The 20,737-nt window shown below is 37.8% G+C and overlaps 1 pseudogene; it reads left to right on the top strand.

The window, feature by feature from the left end:
* Positions 1 to 15,172: 15,172 nt before the first annotated feature.
* LOC136175031 (olfactory receptor 4C15-like) lies at positions 15,173 to 16,116 on the top strand (annotated as a pseudogene).
* Positions 16,117 to 20,737: the final 4,621 nt, after the last annotated feature.

The following is a 20,737-nucleotide window of genomic DNA, read 5'->3' as shown; positions in this document are numbered from 1 at the left end:
CTCTCATGCCAAGAGGAGTTCTTTCTTACAAGGACAATGTGCCTTTCAGTTCAGTTCAGTTCAGTTCAGTTGCTCAGTCATGTCTGACTCTTTGAAACCCCGTGAATCGCAGCATGCCAGGCCTCCCTGTTCATCACCAACTCCCGGAGTTTACTCAAACTCATGTCCATCGAGTCGGTGATGCCATCCAACATCCAACATCCTCTGTTGTCCCCTTCTCCTCCTGCACTCAATCTTTCCCAGCATCAGGGTCTTTTCAAATCAGTCAGCTCTCTGCATGAGGTGGGCAAAGTATTGGAGTTTCAGCTTCAACATCGGTCCTTCCAATAAACACCCAGGACTGATGTCCTTTAGGATGGACTGGTTGGATCTCCTTGCAATTCAAGGAGTTCTCCAACACCACAGTTCTCCAACACCACAGTTCAAAAGCATCAATTCTTCGGCATTCGGCTTTCTTTATAGTCCAACTTTCACATTCATACATGACCACTGGAAAAACCATAGCCTTGACTAGACGGACCTTTGTGGGCAAAGTAATGTCTCTGATTTTTCACATGCTGTATAGGTTGGTCATAACTTTCCTTCCAAGGAGAAACTGTCTTTTAATTTCATAACTGCAATCATCATCTGCAGTGATTTTGGAGCCCAGAAAAATAAAGTCAGCCATTGTTTCCATTGTTTCCCCATCTATCTGCCATGAAGTGATGGGAGTGGATGCCATGATCTTAGTTTTCTGAATGTTGAGCTTTAAGCCAACTTTTTCACTCTCCTCTTTCACTTTCATCAAGAGGCTCTTTAGTTCTTCTTCACTTTCTGCCATAAGGATCGTGTCATCTGCATATCTGAGGTTACTGATATTTCTCCCAGTAATCTTGATTCCAGCTTGTGCTTCATCCAGCCCAGCATTTCTCCTGATGTACTCTGCATATAAATTAATAAGCAGGGTGACTATATAGAGCCTTGATGTACTCCTTTCCCAATTGGAACCAGTCTGTTGCTCCATGTCGAGTTCTAACTGCTGCTTCCTGACCTGCATACAGGGTGCCTTTACCTTCCCATTCATTCCAATCTATTGAGGATACAGCAGTCACTGGCATCATTTAGTCATGCAAATCAGGTGAAGATTCTGTAATCCTGTTATTCCCAACCTCTCCAGTGCATTTTGGGCTCCATTCCCTTTCTCACAAGGCTCTGGCCACTTTCTCTTTCTCTCTATTTTCTTATCCTACCTTATGAGTAATTCAAACCTTTTCCAGTTTGGGGCTTTTGTTTTTCTTACTCTGCTTACACCTGAAATTCTCTTTCCCAGAGTTTTTCTTCTCTGCCTCTATCTCATTTTTCCCCCACTTTTAGATGAACTCTTGTTTCCTTAGACAAGTTTTCCCTGATGGCTTTCTCTAGCCATTCTTCTAAGTTACTCTTTAACTCTTCATCTGATTATATCCTTAGTATCAAAGTCACAAACTATACTTTAAAAATTATTTCTTGGATTTTATTTTATCTTTTCCTTCGAACAAATTTGTAATCCTTGTAAGGTCAGAGATTATGTTTACTGCTTCATGCTATGGATAGAACACTGTCAGTAAGCTAGTAGGTGCTTAATAAATGTCTTTGAATGAATATAAGTTTAAAAGTGACTTGTTTTTTTAATATTACAAATTAATACTGAAAAGTAGAGGTGAATATATATGTCTCTGTGCGTGTGTGTATGTATATATACAATACAGGAGTTAGAATTACCTGGTTTGCATGTTTCCAAGTGTCTTTTCTGGAAACTTTTGGAAGCAAACACAATTTCAGATTAGTACTGTACTCAGTACTTTACTATTTAATAAGGAATACAGCACTGCCAAAATTCTCTGCTGCTGTTATTTCTCCTTTAGAGAAGCAGAATAAGAATCACTCACACTGGGAGTCAAGATACTTCAGAATCTAGTGTCTGTAGCTATGGCCTTTATGAAAAAAAGTAACTCTGTAAAGGTCTAAATTTTTCTTTAACTGTGGGAAAATTTTTCTTGCTGTTACATCATAGAGCTGGATTCTAAAATCCAAATGACATTTCTTTTCCTCCAGATCTTGCTTTGTCTGTCACTAGAGAGTACTCTCGCCTGGAAAATCCCATGGACGGAGGAGCCTGGTGGGCTGCAATCCATGGGGTCGTGAAGAGTCGGACACGATTGAGTGACTTCACTTTTGCTTTTCACTTTCATGCATTGGAGAAGGAAATGGCAGCCCACTCCAGTGTTCTTGCCTGGAGAATCCCAGGGACGGGGGAGCCTGGTGGGCTGCCGTCTGTGGGGTTGCAGAGAGTTTGACATGACTGAAGTGACTTAGCAGCAGCAGCAGCAGCAGAGAGACACTGATATCTTTTTAAAAGTCTCCCTTACCTAGCATATGGGAAATCTAATGCCTTAGACTAAATTAGCATTCTGTTATAGTTTTCTTAGCTTTAAAAATACATAGTATATATGATAGAAATAGTTACAATATCAGTCATAGTATTTAAAGCAAAGACAATACTTAAGCCAGTATTTATTTTTATACACAAAACATGTGTACAGTAGATATTTCATGTTAGTTATCATCAGCTATTTTCAAAAACTTTGAGGTTCATTTATTTACTGAAGAATATTTGGTTACATTGTACGAGGTGTCCGATAAGGGACACCTGTCATGAATAAGGTGATGCTTCTCTTTTACCTTGGGGGTTGCATTCTAGTGCAGGAGACAATACATAGAAATGAAAACAAAGTCATGAAGTGTTAACAGATTGTCAGAAACTGTAATGGAATGGTGCCTATGTGACCAGACAACTTTAGTTAGGTGGACAGTGGGGCTTTTCTGAGAGGTTACTTCTAAACTGAGACCTAAATGATGAGATAGAATCATCCTTAAACACATCCATGAGAAGAGCATTTCAAGGGACTCCTGAAAAGTTTGTGAAAAACTTATAAGGTAGAAGCCAGCTTGAATAGAAGAAGGTCAGGATAATCAGTGGACAGGAGGGAATGTGGTGCAAGGTGAGATGTGAAAATTACACAGGTTTCTTCTGATGCAATGCAAGATGTGAAAATTAAACAAATTTCTTTTGATCAAGAAATCTGTTGGTTTTTCACTTATAAGTTCAAAAAGAATTATGGGCATCAGAATAATTTTGACTAGAATAATAATTAAAAATAAAACCCTCCATGTGTTTATGGATGACTCAGCAATTTGGCATCAAACATCTTTGCACATAGGCTTCCCAGATGATGCTAGTGGTAAAGAACATGCCTGTCAACGCAGGAGACATAAGAAACGCTAGTTCAATCCCAGGGTCAGGAAGATCCCCTGGTGGAAGGCGTGGGGACCTACTCCAGTATTCTTGCCTGGAAAATCCCATGAATAGAGGAGCCTGGTGGGCTCCATAGCGTCGTAAAGAGTAGGCCATTACTGAAGCAACTTGGAATGCATGCATTTGACCTGGCAGGGAGCGTCCATTTGATTTTTGCTACATCATAACAGAGCGTAATGTTTACTGGATGCCTACAATATCTTAAAGTTGAACATCTGGATTCACCTAATAATTATTTTCCTTGCCTCATGTCAAAGAAGAAGAAGAAACTGCTCAGTTTCAGTTCAGTGGCTCAGTTGTGTCTGACTCTTTGCGACCCCATGGACCGCGGCACGCCAGGCCTCCCTGTCCATCACCAACTCCTGGAGTTCACCCAAACCCTCGTCCATTGAGTCGGTGATGCCATCCAATCATCTCATCCTCTGTCGTCCCCTTCTCCTCCTGCCTCAATCTTTCCCAGCATCAGGGTCTTTTCAAACGAGTCAACTCTTCGCATCAGGTGGCCAAAGTATTGGAGTTTCAGCCTCAGCATCAGTCCTTCCAATGAACACCCAGGACTGATCTCCTTTAGGTGGACTGGTTGGATCTTCTTGCAGTCCTGACAGTGTGTAAATGTTGATCTCTGTGAGAACTTTCTGATGATCACTTTTACTATTTTAATTATGAGAATTAGAAGGTTCATAATGAGATCCCTAAAGCTAAATAATATTTTTGGCAATTCTCTAGCATCAGAGTAGGTTCAGAATTTACATTTTCTACTACAAAGGTAAGGTCATTCTGACCATTCATGCTGAAGTTATTATCTGCAATTAGATTCCACAAATCTCTTCTCTCTTCTGTAGGGCTCCCTAGTTTCTTCACATGAAGTAGCTTTATTCATAAAACATATTACTTTTCAGCTCACTGCTCACCTTTTTTGTTTGGTTCTTTAATGCTCTTAGTTTGAAACTTATCTTGGTCTTGCTGCTTTTTAAAAGAAACTTACTGTAGATCATTGATTGTAAATAATCTAATCTGTATATATAAGAATAGAAAATTTCAGCACTATTTATGATACAAAGACATTACAAAGTAGTAATAAGATAACATTTTAATTTGAAGGAAGAGTATTGGCCTAAAAAAACACAAAAAACTACTGCAAACATCCAACTTATTTGGAGACATTAAATAAGCTTACTTCCTATTTCATTCTGAAAATGTAAGCTATCTGAAGGGAACTTCTTTAGATTCTTGCAACTATATCTACCAATTGTCCAGCAGCCATTTAGATATTTGCTACCTTCTTACCTACTCTTAAAAATGCATTCATTATCTATGCTCCTATGCAAAGCAATCAACCTCTTTATTGTACACTAGACCTTATTTCCTTCTTGTTTGCGTGAGGGCATTGGTCTAAAAATAGCTTCTATATCTATTTTATCGACATTTCACTTTTTATTTGATCATTTTACTTCAGCAAAGAAGCAAATCTGTTATACCCTTCATCTTTAAAGTAAAATTTCCCATTGATTCCTTTTTCTTTATCAGCTACTCTTTCATTTCATTCTCTCTTCTTTTTTACAAAACACAAGAGATTCTTTAACACTTGTCTCCGCTTTCTCTCCTTCTGTTCTTTTTAAACCCTTTCAGCCACACTTCAGTTAAACTTCTCTTTTCTGGGTCACCAGTGCCCTCTATGTTATTCCACATAACTTTCATCACTCACTTCTCATCTTACAGAATCCATCAGCAGTGTTTCATCCCATCTTTCTTGGCACACTTTCTTTGAGAAATGATTCTTTGAAGTTGAGACCTGGAAATCCAAATTCTTCCATGGTATTTCCACCTGAATGACTAATAGATTTCTTAAACTGGCCCCAATGACAAAGCATATTTTCATGGAAATTGATATAACAATTCTAAAATTATATTCATATGTGCTTTTCTTTAAATAAATTTGGTGACAGAAGAAAAAAAGGGAAGAATAAAAAACTAGATTTACTAGTTGTTAGAACACACCACATTCCAGGATGTCTGGCTCTGGGTGAGTGATCACACCATCGTGATTATCTGGGTTGTGAAGATCTTTTTTGTACAGTTCTTCTGTGTAGTTTTGCCACCTCTTCTTAATATCTTCTGCTTCTGTTAGGTTTATACCATTTCTGTCCTTTATTGAGCCCATCTTTGCGTGAATGTTCCCTTGGTATCTCTAATTTTCTTGAAGAGATCTCTAGTCTTTCCCATTCTATTGTTTTCCTCTATTTCTTTGCATTGATCACTGAGGAAGGCTTTCTTATCTCTCCTGGCTATTCTTTGGAACTCTGCATTCAAATGGGAATATCTTTCCTTTTCTCCTTTGCTTTTCACTTTTCTTCTTTTCACAGCTATTTGTAAGGCCTCCTCAGGCAGTCATTTTGCTTTTTTGCATCTCTTTTTCTTGGGGATGGTCTTGATCCCTGTCTCCTGTACAATGTCATGAACCTCCGTCCATAGTTCATCGGGCACTCTATCAGATCTAATCCCTTAAATCTACTTCTCATTTCCACTGTATAATCATAAGGGAGCTGATTCTGGAATGTGAAGTCAAATGGGCCTTAGCAAGTGTAACTATGAACAAAGCTAGTGGAGGTGATGGAATTATAGTTGAGCAATTTCAAATCCTAAAAGATGATGTTGTGAAAGTGCTGCACTCAATATGTCAGCAAATTTGAAAAACTCAGCAGTGGCCACAGGACTGGAAAAGGTCAGTTTTCATTCCAATCCCTAAGAAAGGCAATGCCAAAGAATGCTCAAACTACCGCACAATTGCACTCATCTCACACACTAGCAAAGTAATGCTCAAAATTCTTCAAGCCAGGCTTCAGCAATATGTGAACCGTGAATGTCCAGATGGTCAAGCTGGTTTTAAAGAGGCCGAGGAACCAGAGTTCAAATTGCCAACATCTGCTGGATCATCAAAAAAAGCAAGAGAGTTCCAGAAAAACATATATTTCTGCTTTATTGACTGACTATGCCAAAGCTTTGACTGTGTGAATCACAATAAACTGTGGAAAATTCTGAAAGAGATGGGAATACCAGACCACCTGACCTGCCTCTTGAGAAATCTGTATGCTGGTCAGGAAGCAACAGTTAGAACTGGACATGGAACAACAGACTGGTTCCAAATAGGAAAAGGAGTACGTCAAGGCTGTATATTGTCACCCTGCTTGTTTAACTTATATGCAGAGTACATCATGAGAAACTCTGGCCTGGATGAAGCACAAGCTGGGATCAAGGTTGCTGGGAGAAATATCAATAACCTCAGATATGCAGATGACACCACCCTTATGGCAGAAAGTGAAGAAGAACTAAAGAACCTCTTGATGAAAGTGAAATAGGAGCATGAAACAGTTGGCTTAAAGCTCAACATTCAGAAAACTAAGATCATGGCATCCACTCCCATCACTTCATGGCAGATAGATGGGGAAACAGTGGAAACAATGGCTGACTTTATTTTTCTGGGCTCCAAAATCACTGCAGATGGTGATTGCAGTCATGAAATTAAAAGACACTTACTCCTTGGAAGGAAAGTTATGACCAACCTAGACAGCATGTGAAAAACCAGAGACACTACTTTGTCCACAAAGGTCCATCTAGTTAAGGCTATGGTTTTTCCAGTGGTCATGTATGGATGTGAAAGTTGGACTATAAAGAAAGCTGAGTGCAAAAGAATTGATGCTTCTGAACTGTGATGTTGGAGAAGACTCTTGAGAGTTCCTTGGACTGCAAGGAGTTCATCCTAAGGGAAATCAATCCTGAGTGTCCATTGGAAGGACTGATGTTGAAGCTGAAACTCCAATATTTTGGCTACCTGGTGCGAAGAGCTGACTCATTGGAAAAGACCCTGATGCTGGGAAAGATTGAGGGCAGGAGGAGAAGGGGATGATAGAGAATGAGATGGTTGGATGGCATCACCAACTCACTGGATATGTTTTGAGTAAACTCCGGGAGTTGGAGATGGACAGGGAGGTCTGGCGTGCTGCGGTTCATGGGGTTGCAAAGAGTCAGACACGACTGAGCAACTGAACTGAACTGAACTGAGAACATACCACAAGGCTTTACCTTGTAAATTTTTTGCTATATTCCCATGAATAAAGAATCCTAAAGAACAGAAGAAATGGTCCAGACTTGAGTCCTTTGTGTTTGTAGATTTAATATAAATGCTATAATTTAATTAATTAATTTTCATGATGGAATTTTAATCTGTCAGCAAGCATGGACTATTCGATAAATTCTGGAAGAGCCATATTGTCACTAACTCCCCTCTACATCACCCCTCATGTCCTTCTCTCTTTTCTGATTTGTAAGGTTTTTCTGAATTTACCCTATTTCTATAACATGCCTGTTACATTATCTGCCCCATCCCATTTTCACAATATTATTTCTTATCCCACTCACTTCCTCTAGCTGAAGCAAATAATAAAGGATTAAGTAAATTAGGACTTGGAATAAAGTAAAAGATGCTACATGTGCTTTGAAGTAGGAACCAGGATTCCAGGATTAATTGCTGGAGTCCTGCTGTTGAGTAATAATTTTAAAATATCCCCTCTAGGAGTGTGGTTGGTCTGTGTCCGATGGCTATTCCATGTCAGGAAAAGCATCTAAAATTTCATTGAAAATCTAATAGCACTTGTCCCTTAATACCATGTGCAAATGAAGTCTAGGCAATTACGAATATTTACCTTTCTGATGAATCACTTCAACAGTGCTTCATTCTGGGGAGTGTGACTAAGCATTAAAAATAGGTAGAATACATGAGGAGCACATCATTGGTATAGACTCTCTGCAGGGACCTCTTGAGCTAAGCCCTGGTTTTCCCTCCAGCTTCAATTGCAGTGCTACAGTCCATCAGAGTAAACAGTCAGTCTTGCTCTTAAAAAAAAAAAAAAAAATTAAAAGAGAAAGATTTATTTAAGATCTGGAAATTGTACTTTTAATTAATTTCAAAATTATGGCATATCGAGATCAAGTACTGAGAGAAGAAAAGCGGAATTTGGATTAATGTATAGGTTTTTGCATGAAAAACATTCACACATAAAATTGTCACTCTTTAGTAAGCATGACTGTTGCTCTAGTCCCTACACAGCACGTGCCTTTCTGGATTGATGCTGTGCCTTATCCCAGAAGTCATCTTTTGCATTTAGCAAATAAACACGCATTTCATCGCACTCTGCAAAGGGACTATGTTTTGTCCTAATTTATACAGCATTCTCTTTCTGAATATGAAGGGAATTGAAAGCATCTACAATAGAATCAGCCCAGGAGAAGCCAAAAAAAATAAAAAAATAAAAAACAGGCTAACTGATTAGGGTCATAAAATTTTTACAAATACTTGAGCAAGTCAAACCATAAATAACTGTGTCCTGGAAAACTGTAATGATGGGAAATTTCCATACCCTGAGGGGAGCTGAGATCCAATTCTAAGGTTCATGACCTCTCAGGGAAACCTGTTTAAATTCCACTTACAGGTCAAGGAGGAAACTTTTGCTTCTTTATGTTTTCATTGAGACCATGAAGACAGTGTTTGAGAATCAGTAGGGAAAACTCTTTACCTCATTTACCAGAATTGCAATATCTCTCTTTCTTAGATGTAGAAGTAAGACTTAGAAATTTTATATTTCACATTTTGACCAGCTATTGAATGGGTTTTTCGCCATAGAGAGAAGCATATTACCATTACAAGAATTTTTAAGAGACTGACACATGGTGAGATTTATAATTCACATTTTGCATATTCACAGGTGATTTTAGATTGTGATGTAGTATGTAAAATTATGGGTATTGCGGGGCAGGCTCCCAAGTTTAAGGCAAGCTGTGGTCTATCACTTAGTTGTGTACATTTGGGCCAGTTCTATTTTTGCCCTCAGAATGTTTATTTGTAATGGAGATTATATGTTCACAAGGCCAAAGGATTCGGAAACAAATAAAATAATACATGTGGAATTAATTAGATAGGACGACATAATTTAAGTGTTGAATATATAGCAGCTGTTTGAATACAAACATTTTTGGAGGGTTGCAAGTTCCTGTTCAAGTCTAATGAAATTAGAGATATCATCAGTTTTTTATCTTCAAGTTAAATCCAAATAGCTACAAAATGAAACATCAGAGTATTTTTGTTAGAGATAGTCGATAGCATTTTATTTACTGTTTGTTGATATGTTATCATTTATCATTATTGTTTCTTAATTTGTTATCATTTAGTTATTGTTTCTTAATATGTTTTATTTATCATTCATTAACCCTTCATCCTAGTGTTTTAGATTTAAAAAAGTGGACTACATAATATCAATGTAGAAGGAAGGTGATTTATTTAGATAGCTATTCATATGTAATGCAGCAGTTAATTTCCCACAAAAAGCACTAAAGAATGGCCCAGGAAAGGACATGAAGGGTAATAGTGTCTTACTCAACTGACAGAGCAGTCTTCTGTTTTTAAATTTGCTCATTTAATTTTCTCTACTTACATTTGATGTCATAAATAGCATTAAATTTCTGCTGCAGAGTTGTTCAAGAATATTTAAATGACTGAAGATTCTAACTGCTTTAGTGCTAGTTGTTGTGGCTTTTTCTCTCTCTTAATATGAACTAAATCACTAGGACAACAGAAGGAAAAAAGGCTCAGGCATCCATCAGGAAGGACACTGAAAGTTTATTTTTCTAAATTCCCCAAATAGTGAGAGTATAGAAGCTGAGACTTTCAGGGCAATCAGCAGAGCAATGTTGAGGGGAGAGAAAAAGATCTGAAATCTGAAGAGAATACTTCTCAGGCTGTAAAGGAAAGGAATATACTTAGATAGATGAAAAATTAAACTATTATTGTTGAAGTAAATAACAGTGTTGGATAAAAATTCAGTGGATTCAAGGAATTTAACTTGGAAGGTAATTAGAATGGGTTTTTAATCTATTAAGTTAATATTAAAATAGAAAACTGAATATAATGATATCCTTATTCCTAATTTCTCACATAATTTTGAATAGTATATTTATTTTATAACACTATTATGTCAACTATTGTATAATAGCTATGTCAGCTTTAAATTAGACACAGGGATTTCTATATTATTGTCAGAATGATCCATGCTCTAGCAACATTATTCTAATAATGTTGCTGCCAAAATGAATGGGAAAAAACAGTAAGAGGCAGGAGGCAAAATTTCCAGGGCCCCAGATCCGAGAGACGGCTCAGAGCCCACAGTTCACGGTGTGAAGGGCCCTCAGCAATCTGCTGAGCATCTCCAGCGTCTGAAGAATACGGCTGTCAGGAAAGGGAAGTCCGTGAGACATTCTCTCAGACAGGTGAACAGAGCAAGCTGTTTCCAAGAGAAATAGATGTAGTTAAAACTGATAGGGAGGGCTAGGCCTATGATTTGGCTATCCGTGGATTCTATACAGCAGGTAAATACTTTTAATCCAAGATTCTATGTTATGTGAGCATGTTTGTTCCACCAGTACAAATTAATTACACGGGATAAGTAATAAAATTATCCTCAAACATCATCTTTTCCTGAACAAATACTTAGGTGATGAATAATATGATGTTGTGGCTTTAAAATTTATTTTTAATGTTAATTTTTCTTGTAATTACTTTAAAATGCATGTTGAAAATAAAAAGTCTCTACTATCTTCATACATTCTCTTCTTGATTTTAAAAATTAAATTAAGGTGACTGTTTAGATGAGTAGGGTTGCTATAATTTTTCATATAATATGCTGCAAAAAATCTTCACTAAGTATGTCTTTATATTATTAATCAGTGTTTCATTCATAGCATATTTTGTTATCAATTTATAGTAGACTGAATTACATAAACATCTTGTTCAACATTTTAGATATTTCTGATTTTTTTATAAATGAAATATCATCTTCTATAAAACTTATATCACTTCATTTCACTTTTAGAATAATTTTTAGGGTTGGGGTTACTTATATGAGAAATATAGTGATTTTTGTGCCTCTAAAAATATTTGCTAAAACATTTCCCAATTGGAAAATATGAATGAAGCTGTTTCGTTGCAGTTTAGAAGACGTCATCATTTGAAAACCTGACTTAGAAACCTGTTTTGTTTTTATGATGGATTCAATTCTTCAGTGCACTTTGTACATATAAACACTATTTAAAATTAAACTTTATATAAATATTACACATCTCCCTGTTGAATTATACATTGAAAAGCAGTTCATAGTAACTGTCTTATTTGACAATCACAGGTCAGCAGCGTGAACAAATGTCACTCGATTTTATGGGAAAGGAGTCAGAAGCTTCGTGGTTTCTTCAGGGACACATGACTATAAATCTGTAGCTTCTAGATTTTTTTATATTGGAAAGTGAGCAATTGTATTATTTTAATTAACTTTTCATTTTGGAATAATTTTAGATTAAAAGAAAAGTTGCCAAGATACTATAGAGTTTCTGTCTACTCCTCGGCTATTTTCCCCTAATAATTATCATCTAACATCACTAGTAGCACATTTGTCAAAACTGTGGAATGAATGTTGCTGTATTACTCTTAAAGAAGCACAAGATTTTATTCATGTTTCACTAACTTTTCCCCTTCTATCACTTTTCTGTTCTAGGGGTCAATCCAGGACAGCACAGCATATTTAAGTACCTTTTAAATGATTTCTGATCATAAAGCTCGTGATCATAAGCTCTGAGGACGCTGTCCTCTCCATTGCCTAAGTATTAACAGTAATTTTGGAAGTTCCTTTTATATTGAAAAAAGAGCCGTTTGATATGTTCATGTTTAATGAGCATTTTGATTCTAAAATAGTATTTCTCTTAGAAACCTCACAGGTTAGGGACATACAGAACCTAATAACTACTTGTTAGATTAATACAGAGCCTTGCTCTCTCTCCACTGTTTGCATTATTTGATGTTCTTTGTTCAATGACACTGCCTGAAAAAGAAGCGGGCTCCTGAGGATCTGGGCTTCCTAGGTGATGCTAAAGGTGAGGAACCTGTCTGCCAGTCCAGGAGACAGAAGAGACGCAGGCTTGATCCCTGGGTCGGGAAGATCTCCGGAGAAGGGCACAGCAATCCATTCCGACATTCTTGCCTGGAGAATCCCATGGACAAGAGGGGCCTGGCGGGCTCCAGTCCATAAGGTCACAAAGAGCTGGGCACAGCTGAAGCAACTTGGCACCCACACACGCACACATGAGGGTCTGAAGACTATAAACTATATTCAGGAGCTATTAAAGACTTAAAAGTGCTGCACATTTAAATGATACCATATCTTCACTGTGGCAACCAATAAAGATATTTTATATTTGTGAACATGTAAAAGGATGAGTGAAGACATCTGTAAGCCTAGATCATGGGAAAGCAGAAATTAGGGGTAAAAGCGCTGTCATTTCTGCTCTGTGTCAAAGGCTCTGGGAGTTTTCTCACTGACGGCAATTTTCTCCAGTGCATCCTACTGCATTCATGGTTTTATCAATATCAGTATTGCCTTATCCATTTCTTCCAAGAACCTTATCAATAGGTGTTGCTAAAATACCCAGTTACAGAGAATCTGAACTCTAGAGAATTTTGAGTAACTTTTCTTATCACATAATATGACTTAGCACAAGAGCTTGAATTTGAACCTAGGTCTCTGTGACTCTGGAACTGATGTCTCTATTTCATTTCATTGGCTCCACGTATATTAACAGCCTCTACTTTTTAATATACAGTCATTCACGGATCCAGTGATCTTACAAGGTTTGTTTCGTGTTCTTGTTTACTTGATGACACGGCTGAGTATGGAGTTCAGAGCACAGGTGCTGCTCACGAATGTCTGGTATCCTGGAAACAATTTGTTTTAAAGTAAGTAAAAAGACATATTGCATGTATGTCTGTATACGTGCTAGTTTTATTCATATTTTCAATCATTTTTGTTAGCTGTCAGTGTCATTCATAAAAATCAACTCATTTTTACTTCTTTCAGAGAGCCCAATTATTCTTTTACTTCCCTATTTAGCAAGCATAGGCCGTATGTATATGTACACACACGCATACTCACTGGCCCCCTGACTGATGAACCTCTCAGATGCACAAGGAAGGACAATTAGGCTTCCCTGGTGGTTTAGTGGTAAAGAATCCGCCTGCCAATGCAGGAGACGTGGGTTTGATCCCTGCATCAGGAAGATGCACTGGAGAAGGAAATGACAACCCACTCCAGGGTGCTTGTCTGGGAAATCACGTGGACAAAAGAGCCAGGCAGGCTACAGTCCTGGGGTCACAGAGTCAGACACGGCCGAGCGACTAAACAACAGCAAAGGACACAGTCATTCTTCAAACGTGTCCTGATATAAGAAATGAAGTCAAAGCTGGCCTTTCTGTGGGAAAGCTGTCTGGCTTTTTAAGAGGGAGAAGAGTCAGTAAAATCAGTAAGGGTATTTTATCATGAGCAGCAATTTCACATTTTCCAATTTGACCCTCATTATAATTGTATGAAATGAGTAGGGAGGTTATATGTGAATCTCCCTACATTACAGTAAGACATATACATTTGAAACAGATACACACTGGTGAGTATTACTTGATCTGATTGGGCCACATTGAATAAATACTTAGCAATCAATTAATAAAGCCTCAGGCTCTGGCTATAGCCAGCATACTGTTTCTAATCCTTACCTATGTGGTTATTGTCAATTTGCATCTATAAATAATTGGACCATTACCTTCTGATTCTACATCATTGGCTCTGTGTCCTTCATCAAGAAGCATCAGTCAAACTTTGACACAGAAATCAGAAGGTTATAACCTCTACAGTGAATGGAGACTCTAGAGAAGCCCGTCCTTCTCTGAAGCTCTTGATAGGAAAAAAACAGAAACAAAAACAAAACACTTCTTCTTTCCCTGTAGTCAGTCACTTCCATGCTGGAGTCAGAGGTTCTGGCTTAAGATACAGAGCCAGCATCTGTTATTTCTTTAATTCTATCTCTTTAAGCATGGACTTCCTACCAGTAAAATTGGGTAATAAGATCTAACGTGGAATGTTTCTTAGCCACTTAACTCTGAACTGCTCCCTTGCATTATTTAGCTTAGTCATCGTAACAGTACACATTAGTAGGCATTACTTATTTTTGTCAGCTTCTATTCTTGTTTTTAAATAATGAGTGAAGAGAAAACCAACTTAACACATGGAAATTTATTATGTCTTAGTCTTCAGCAAGGTGTGTTCCCAATGATCATTCTCCTTTTAAAAGAATGAATTAGTTGATTTTAAACTCTCAATTCTGTTTAGAATTTTAAAGAAATAACTAAGGGAATAGCCATGATCCAAGCATCTCTTCAGTTTTGTCTTATTTCTCCTTCTAACTGTAGATAAGGAAGTCACCTAATCATGGACAACTTGCAACACCCCCCTGCCCCCTGCTTCTCACATCCACACACATGGCAGGCATGACCAATAAACTGCAATTTTCCTTTCCTCAGATCATGGATGTGGCTTCAGAACTCTTCTCACAATTCACGCCAGGAAACCACTACTATTAACATATGACCAGAGCTGGCAGTTGAGATAACAACTATTTCTTATCCCCACAGGTGGATCCCTATCCTTCTCCTACATTGAAGCTCTGTCTTAAAATATTTAATAATTTATCTGTACTTCGATTCTTCCTGGTATCCCCCTAGCACCTTCAACAAATTTCTAGCTTTGTGTTCTCAATGATAAAACAAGCACAAGAACATAAGTTAATTTTTCACATGGAAGCACCATTTGTTGATGACTGATGACCCCTCCAACTGGTCTGAGACACATTTGTCTTTTTTCTTTCTGTAGATTCTACATGCTCACTGTGGTAGCTTTCACCTTTTCACTGGAAATTATGCAAAACCAAAGCTTTGTGATGGAATTTGTCCTCCTGGGGCTCTCACAGAATCCAACCATGCAGAAAATAATATTTGTTGTATTTTTGTTCATTTACATTGCAACTGTTGGGGGCAACTTGCTAATGGTGGTGACCATCAGTAGCAGCCCAGCACTCCGGGGCTCCCCCATGTACTTCTTCCTGGCTTTTCTGTCCTTCCTGGATGCGTGCTTCTCCTCCGCCATTGCCCCAAAGATGATTGTGGACTCTCTCCTTTGGAGGAAAACCATTTCTTTCAAAGGCTGCATGATCCAGATCTTTGCTGGGCACTTCTTTGCTGGGGTGGAGGTGATCGTCCTCAGCGCCATGGCCTATGACCGCTATGTGGCCATCTGCAAGTCCTTGCACTACTCTTCCATCATGAACCACAGACTCTGCGCCCTCCTGATGGCGGTAGCCTGGACAGGCGGCCTCCTGCATGCCATGATACAGGTTCTTTTCACTTTCCAGCTGCCCTTCTGCGGCCCCAGTGTCATCAATCACTTCATGTGTGACTTTCCCCGCTGCTGGAGCTTGCCTGCACTGACACTCACATCTTTGGGCTCTTGGTAGCTACCAACAGTGGGTTTTTCTGCATCTTAATCTTCTCCTTGTTGCTTGTCTCCTATGTGGTCATCCTGCTGTCTCTGAGAACCCAGAGCTCTGACGGGCAGCAGAAAGCCCTCTCCACCTGTGGAGCTCACATTGCTGTTGTTGTTTTGTTCTTTATCCCATGCATATTTATGTACGTACGACCTCCATATTCTTTCTCCTTTGACAAAATGGTAGCCATATTTTATACCATCCTAACTCCCTTGTTCAATCCTTTGATTTACACTTTCAGGAACAAAGAAGTGAAAAGTGCCATGAGGAAAGTGTGGAATAGGGTAATGGTGGTTTCTAATGAAAAATAAAACATTTAAAGTTGAATAGAAAATTCAAAGTTTCTAATCAAATCAGAAAAAAATTTTATGTGGATAAGGATTGCTTGACAGGGGGTAAAGTAATGTAATATTGTAAAAAATAGTATAAGTTCCAAGAAATAATTTAGTTTTTGTTCTTAGATCACTTATGGACTCTGATTTGACAATTCAATATCCTCAAATGAAAATTAAGAAGACTTGAATTTTATGGTTACTTAAAATCTGAAAGTCAAAAAAGAATGAAAAAAATTGCTCTCACTTCTTGCTACTAATTTGATATCTTGGAAAATATTTCTGGAGGGAAGACAAAATTGTCCTAGAGATTAGGTTTATACATATATAACTATATTTGTATACCAATGAACTTTTTGCCCAGATTAATGTATGCAGATCACTGCTGTACAACTGAAAATAACTAAATATTACAAATCAACTCTATTTAAAAAAAATAAACAATAGAAAGAAAAACATAAACATATTAATACTTCAAATTTGACAAAGAACTGTAATTATTGCTGATATTAGCCCTTCGATATTGATGATAACTATGATTAACACTTTGAAAGTGAAAGTGAAGTTGCTCAGTTGTGTCTAACTTTTTTGTGACCCCATGGACTGTAGCCTACCAGGCTCTTCTGTCCATGCGATTTTCCAGGTAAGGGTACTGGAATGGGTTGCCATTTCCTTCTCCAGGGGAGCTTTCCAACCCAGGGATCAAACCCAGCTCTCCCCCATTGCAGGCAGATGCTTTACCATCTGAACCACCAGAGAAACCAATTCAAACTTTCATGTAACGTGAATAAGAGTAGTTAACCACACATATTTCAGAGTGTAGGAAGAGCTTACTCCAATTAAGTTTCCAAGAACGGAAGTAAGAAATTCACTTCATTTTCAGGGCACCCTCTCTGCTCCACTACAGACCTTGCTGTTCTGTCTGACCCAGTGTTTCTAGGAAGGAGCTGTGTGAATTATGGCTACATGAAGTGTTCCCTTCTCCATAAACTCTTTACATCCCATCATCACTTGTGATAGAAGGCAATGATAAACCTCAACAAAGTATAGTTTATGTGTTTTATTCAAGTGTCACATAATTCACCTTCTAAGTAAATGAGAGTTGAAGATATGAAAAATACACTCTGTTGGAAGTCATCTGTTTGGTTGTAAGAAAAGAGGTAAGTTTCTCAATCTGTCTGAAATATTTTCTTCTGTGCTGTGCTTAGCCTCTCAGTCGTGTCTGACTCTGTGACCCCATGGACTGTGGACCACCAGGATCCTCTGACCATGGGATTCTCCAGGTAAGAGTATTGGGGTGGGTTGCCATGCCCTCCTCCAGGAGATCTTCCCAACCCAGGTACTGAACCCAGGTCTCCTGCACTGCAGGTGAATTCTTTACCATCTGAGCCCTAAACACTGATCTCTTGGAATCTGTACTCAGTGTATCTTCTAACAAATGCTAGAGCTCCTGGGGAGTGTTTCTCCCAATGAAGAATATGGTGGTTCGGGCTTCCTAGGCCTCCCTGGTCTCAGCACACAGCTGAACTACCTCCCAAAGGCATCTCTGCCCACAGAGGATGCAACACACTGAGTCAAGGCCAGCTTGGCAGAACTTTCTACCTTGGGGAGCACCTGGCTCAAAGTTTATGGCCAGGGGTGATGTTTCTGGGACAGAGTATGAAATTGGGCTTCACTTTCTACACACCTGGGTTTTCAAGATCCTTGACAATCCTTGCTATGACACACAGCAACAATCTCTCTTTAATTGGGGTAAGTGAAGGCGTGGTTGTTCAGGAAGAAAGAAGCTGAACTGTGGGATGAGTGTTCGGATTAAACGACTTTCTCTAAGATGTTTCTCTCCTCCCCGCTCTATGTCTTTCTATATCCCATCCCCGACTCTTCTTTCCCTGGTACCTGCTCACTCCTCTCTCCTGTTCTGACTACATGAGCCTGCTTCTTTCCTCCTCTTCACTGTTATCCAGTTAGATCTTTATTTTCTTTTGCTTTGATATCAGCCTCAGCATGCAGTTTAATGAACTTGCTTTTGGAGGCAGGAAAGAAATTTAAGATATCAATTGCCATCCTTCTCTTATTACTCATGATTTCTCTTTTCTAAGATGCAATCTACATGATGATTAGGAGTTGATATTTTATATGACATGTAGGGTGAATGCTGAGAGAGAGGCTACGTAGTAACATCCCTTTCTAGTTCTAGCCTAACTGCCTTAATTAAAACACTGTATCACAGGTCATGCTTTGTAAATAGAAATGGATGAATCACATGGCCAGTTACCTCGCAAAAAAAAAAAGTGTAGGTCAAATGAAATAACACAAGCAAAAACTTGTTTGAAAGACAAGATTATGGAACAAGAATATTTTATCCTGAATTATCTTATTCAATCATATATATATATATATATATATATATATGGAACATAGGAGATAGAGGCAGATGTTTATTTAATATAGGAAGAATGGAAGAATTTCGGTACCCAATATTTTTGAATTAGTTAACATTTGAGTAGGTAAAAGGAACATTTAAGGATCAAGGAAGTAAAAAGGCCTTCTGTCACCATGACGCCCTCCCAAGTCAAAGAGGCAGGGCAATCCAGAGAAGCTCGGAGGTAATGGCTGAATTCAGTAATGAAGTCCTCAGGGAGTATTCGTTTGGCCTGATGCACACATCTTCTCAATGATGCTTCCCTGTATTTATGTCTCCAAATCTTCTCTTCGCTTACTTAAAATAAAATAGAATTGCTTGAACTGGATTTCATGGTTGTCTGTTACCTACCCAAAACTTATCTCTTAAAACGTTTGGATTTAGGGAGAGTGTAGTTTTTAATGAAGGGGACATCTATTTTTCCTGACGTAATGCATGCTCCCGTTCTAAAAGTGTTTAGTCACTCCTCTATCCTAACTGCCCCTCTTTTCACAGCAAAGGGCTCCCTCTTTTTTGTTTTTATCCCCTGCTGGAAACCTAATGTATTAGAATTAAATGATCATTGATTTACTTTCTTTTTCTAATAATCATCAGAGAAAATTGAAACACCCAATCAGAGTTTGCAATTATTGTGATATTTCTAATTTCTCACAGTGAACTAATATTATTTTAGCTCAACTGCAAGGAAAACCTAATTGTATTTAGATGTGTAACTTTACTAGAGTTAAACAGTTTGACTTACTGATATTAATATATTTATCTTACTTAGGGAAACCCTTTATAAACTTTTTGAATATTTAATTTTCAGAGAACCTTGTTGGAAATTGCAGTTTAATTCAGTTAAATCCATAATTTCACTTACTTCCCATGTTTAAACCTTTAATGATCAATCAATTTATTTTCCAGGATCTTTCTGATATGGAAAGATCATATCACTGAGTTGTGTGTGGTTTTCAATGATTAAGAATCTTACATAGAGAAATGTATGAGCCCCTGGTGGCTCAGCTGGTAAAGAATCTGCCTGCAATGAAGGAGGCCTGGGCTGATATCTGGGTTGGGAAGATCCCCTGGAGGAAGGAACGGTAACACACGCCAGTATTCTTGCCTGGAGAACACTATGGACAGAGGAGCCTGGTGGAGTCCACGGTGTCACAAAGAGTCAAGCATGACTGAGTGACTGACATCATGTTTATTTATAACTGCTAAGTAGATAATTACGCTACAAATACAGTTTAACTACACAGCAAAGGCTTTTAAATTAAAACAGAAAATCAGAAAATATAATAACATGATTGAAATTATATAGATATATGCATATAAGGAAAAGTAAAGGAGAGCAAGGAGGTGTATTTTTATGTTGAATTTCTGAAATACATTTTTAAACTTACATTAAAGTGATAAAAATGGAAAGAATGCAATCTTCTAGATGACATTGGTAGGAGAATCAGATATGAAGGAGGATAGTACACAGGTTACAGAAAAATAGGAAGTGAAATAACAGGTTGGAGCCACAGAATTTGAAATTTACTAGCATGCATCTAATGAATGTAATGGTTTATATCAAATGTATAGCAATTTCAAAATTATTGCTAGCCTAAATGATTTGTTCAAATATCTCATGTACCCTAACCGGCAATGAAGGTAAAGTTATAGCTGCAATGAACCTAAAGATGGAAAAATAAGTTTTTTTCTTTAGTATAACCCAAGAAAGATACTGAAGAGATCAGGAACAATGGGTGCAAGCTGTTGTTCAAATAAACAAATGTATTCACTCAGGAGAAAATCTCCAAATGTATTATTTCTAAATTATATAAGGATATTATTATCAGTAATTGATGTACATACATGTTATATGCATATATATGTATCATATGAGTATTCATATGCTTAATAATGTATCTGTTAGATTCTCTATCATATAAAGAAAGAGCCTTAAGACATTAAAATGATCTTATCAAGATCATAAAGCAAATTCACTAGTTCTCAGACCATGACAGAGTGCCCTCAACCACTTGAGGGCTTTTTCCCCTACAAAAAAATCTTGGCAACCCGTAAGAAGACCTTGAATCAATGCCAATGTTTAAAGCATGTCAGCATTAAAAAAAAAATCCTGAGTGAGTATAGTCTATGAAAACTTTGAGAAACACTAAATTATACGTTTGATGAAATTAGAACTCTAAAAGTTGC

Source organism: Muntiacus reevesi, chromosome 9 (assembly GCF_963930625.1).
Source record: "Muntiacus reevesi chromosome 9, mMunRee1.1, whole genome shotgun sequence".
In the NCBI taxonomy this organism is placed as follows: domain Eukaryota; kingdom Metazoa; phylum Chordata; class Mammalia; order Artiodactyla; family Cervidae; genus Muntiacus; species Muntiacus reevesi.
This window is presented reverse-complemented; position numbering and strand designations above follow the sequence as displayed.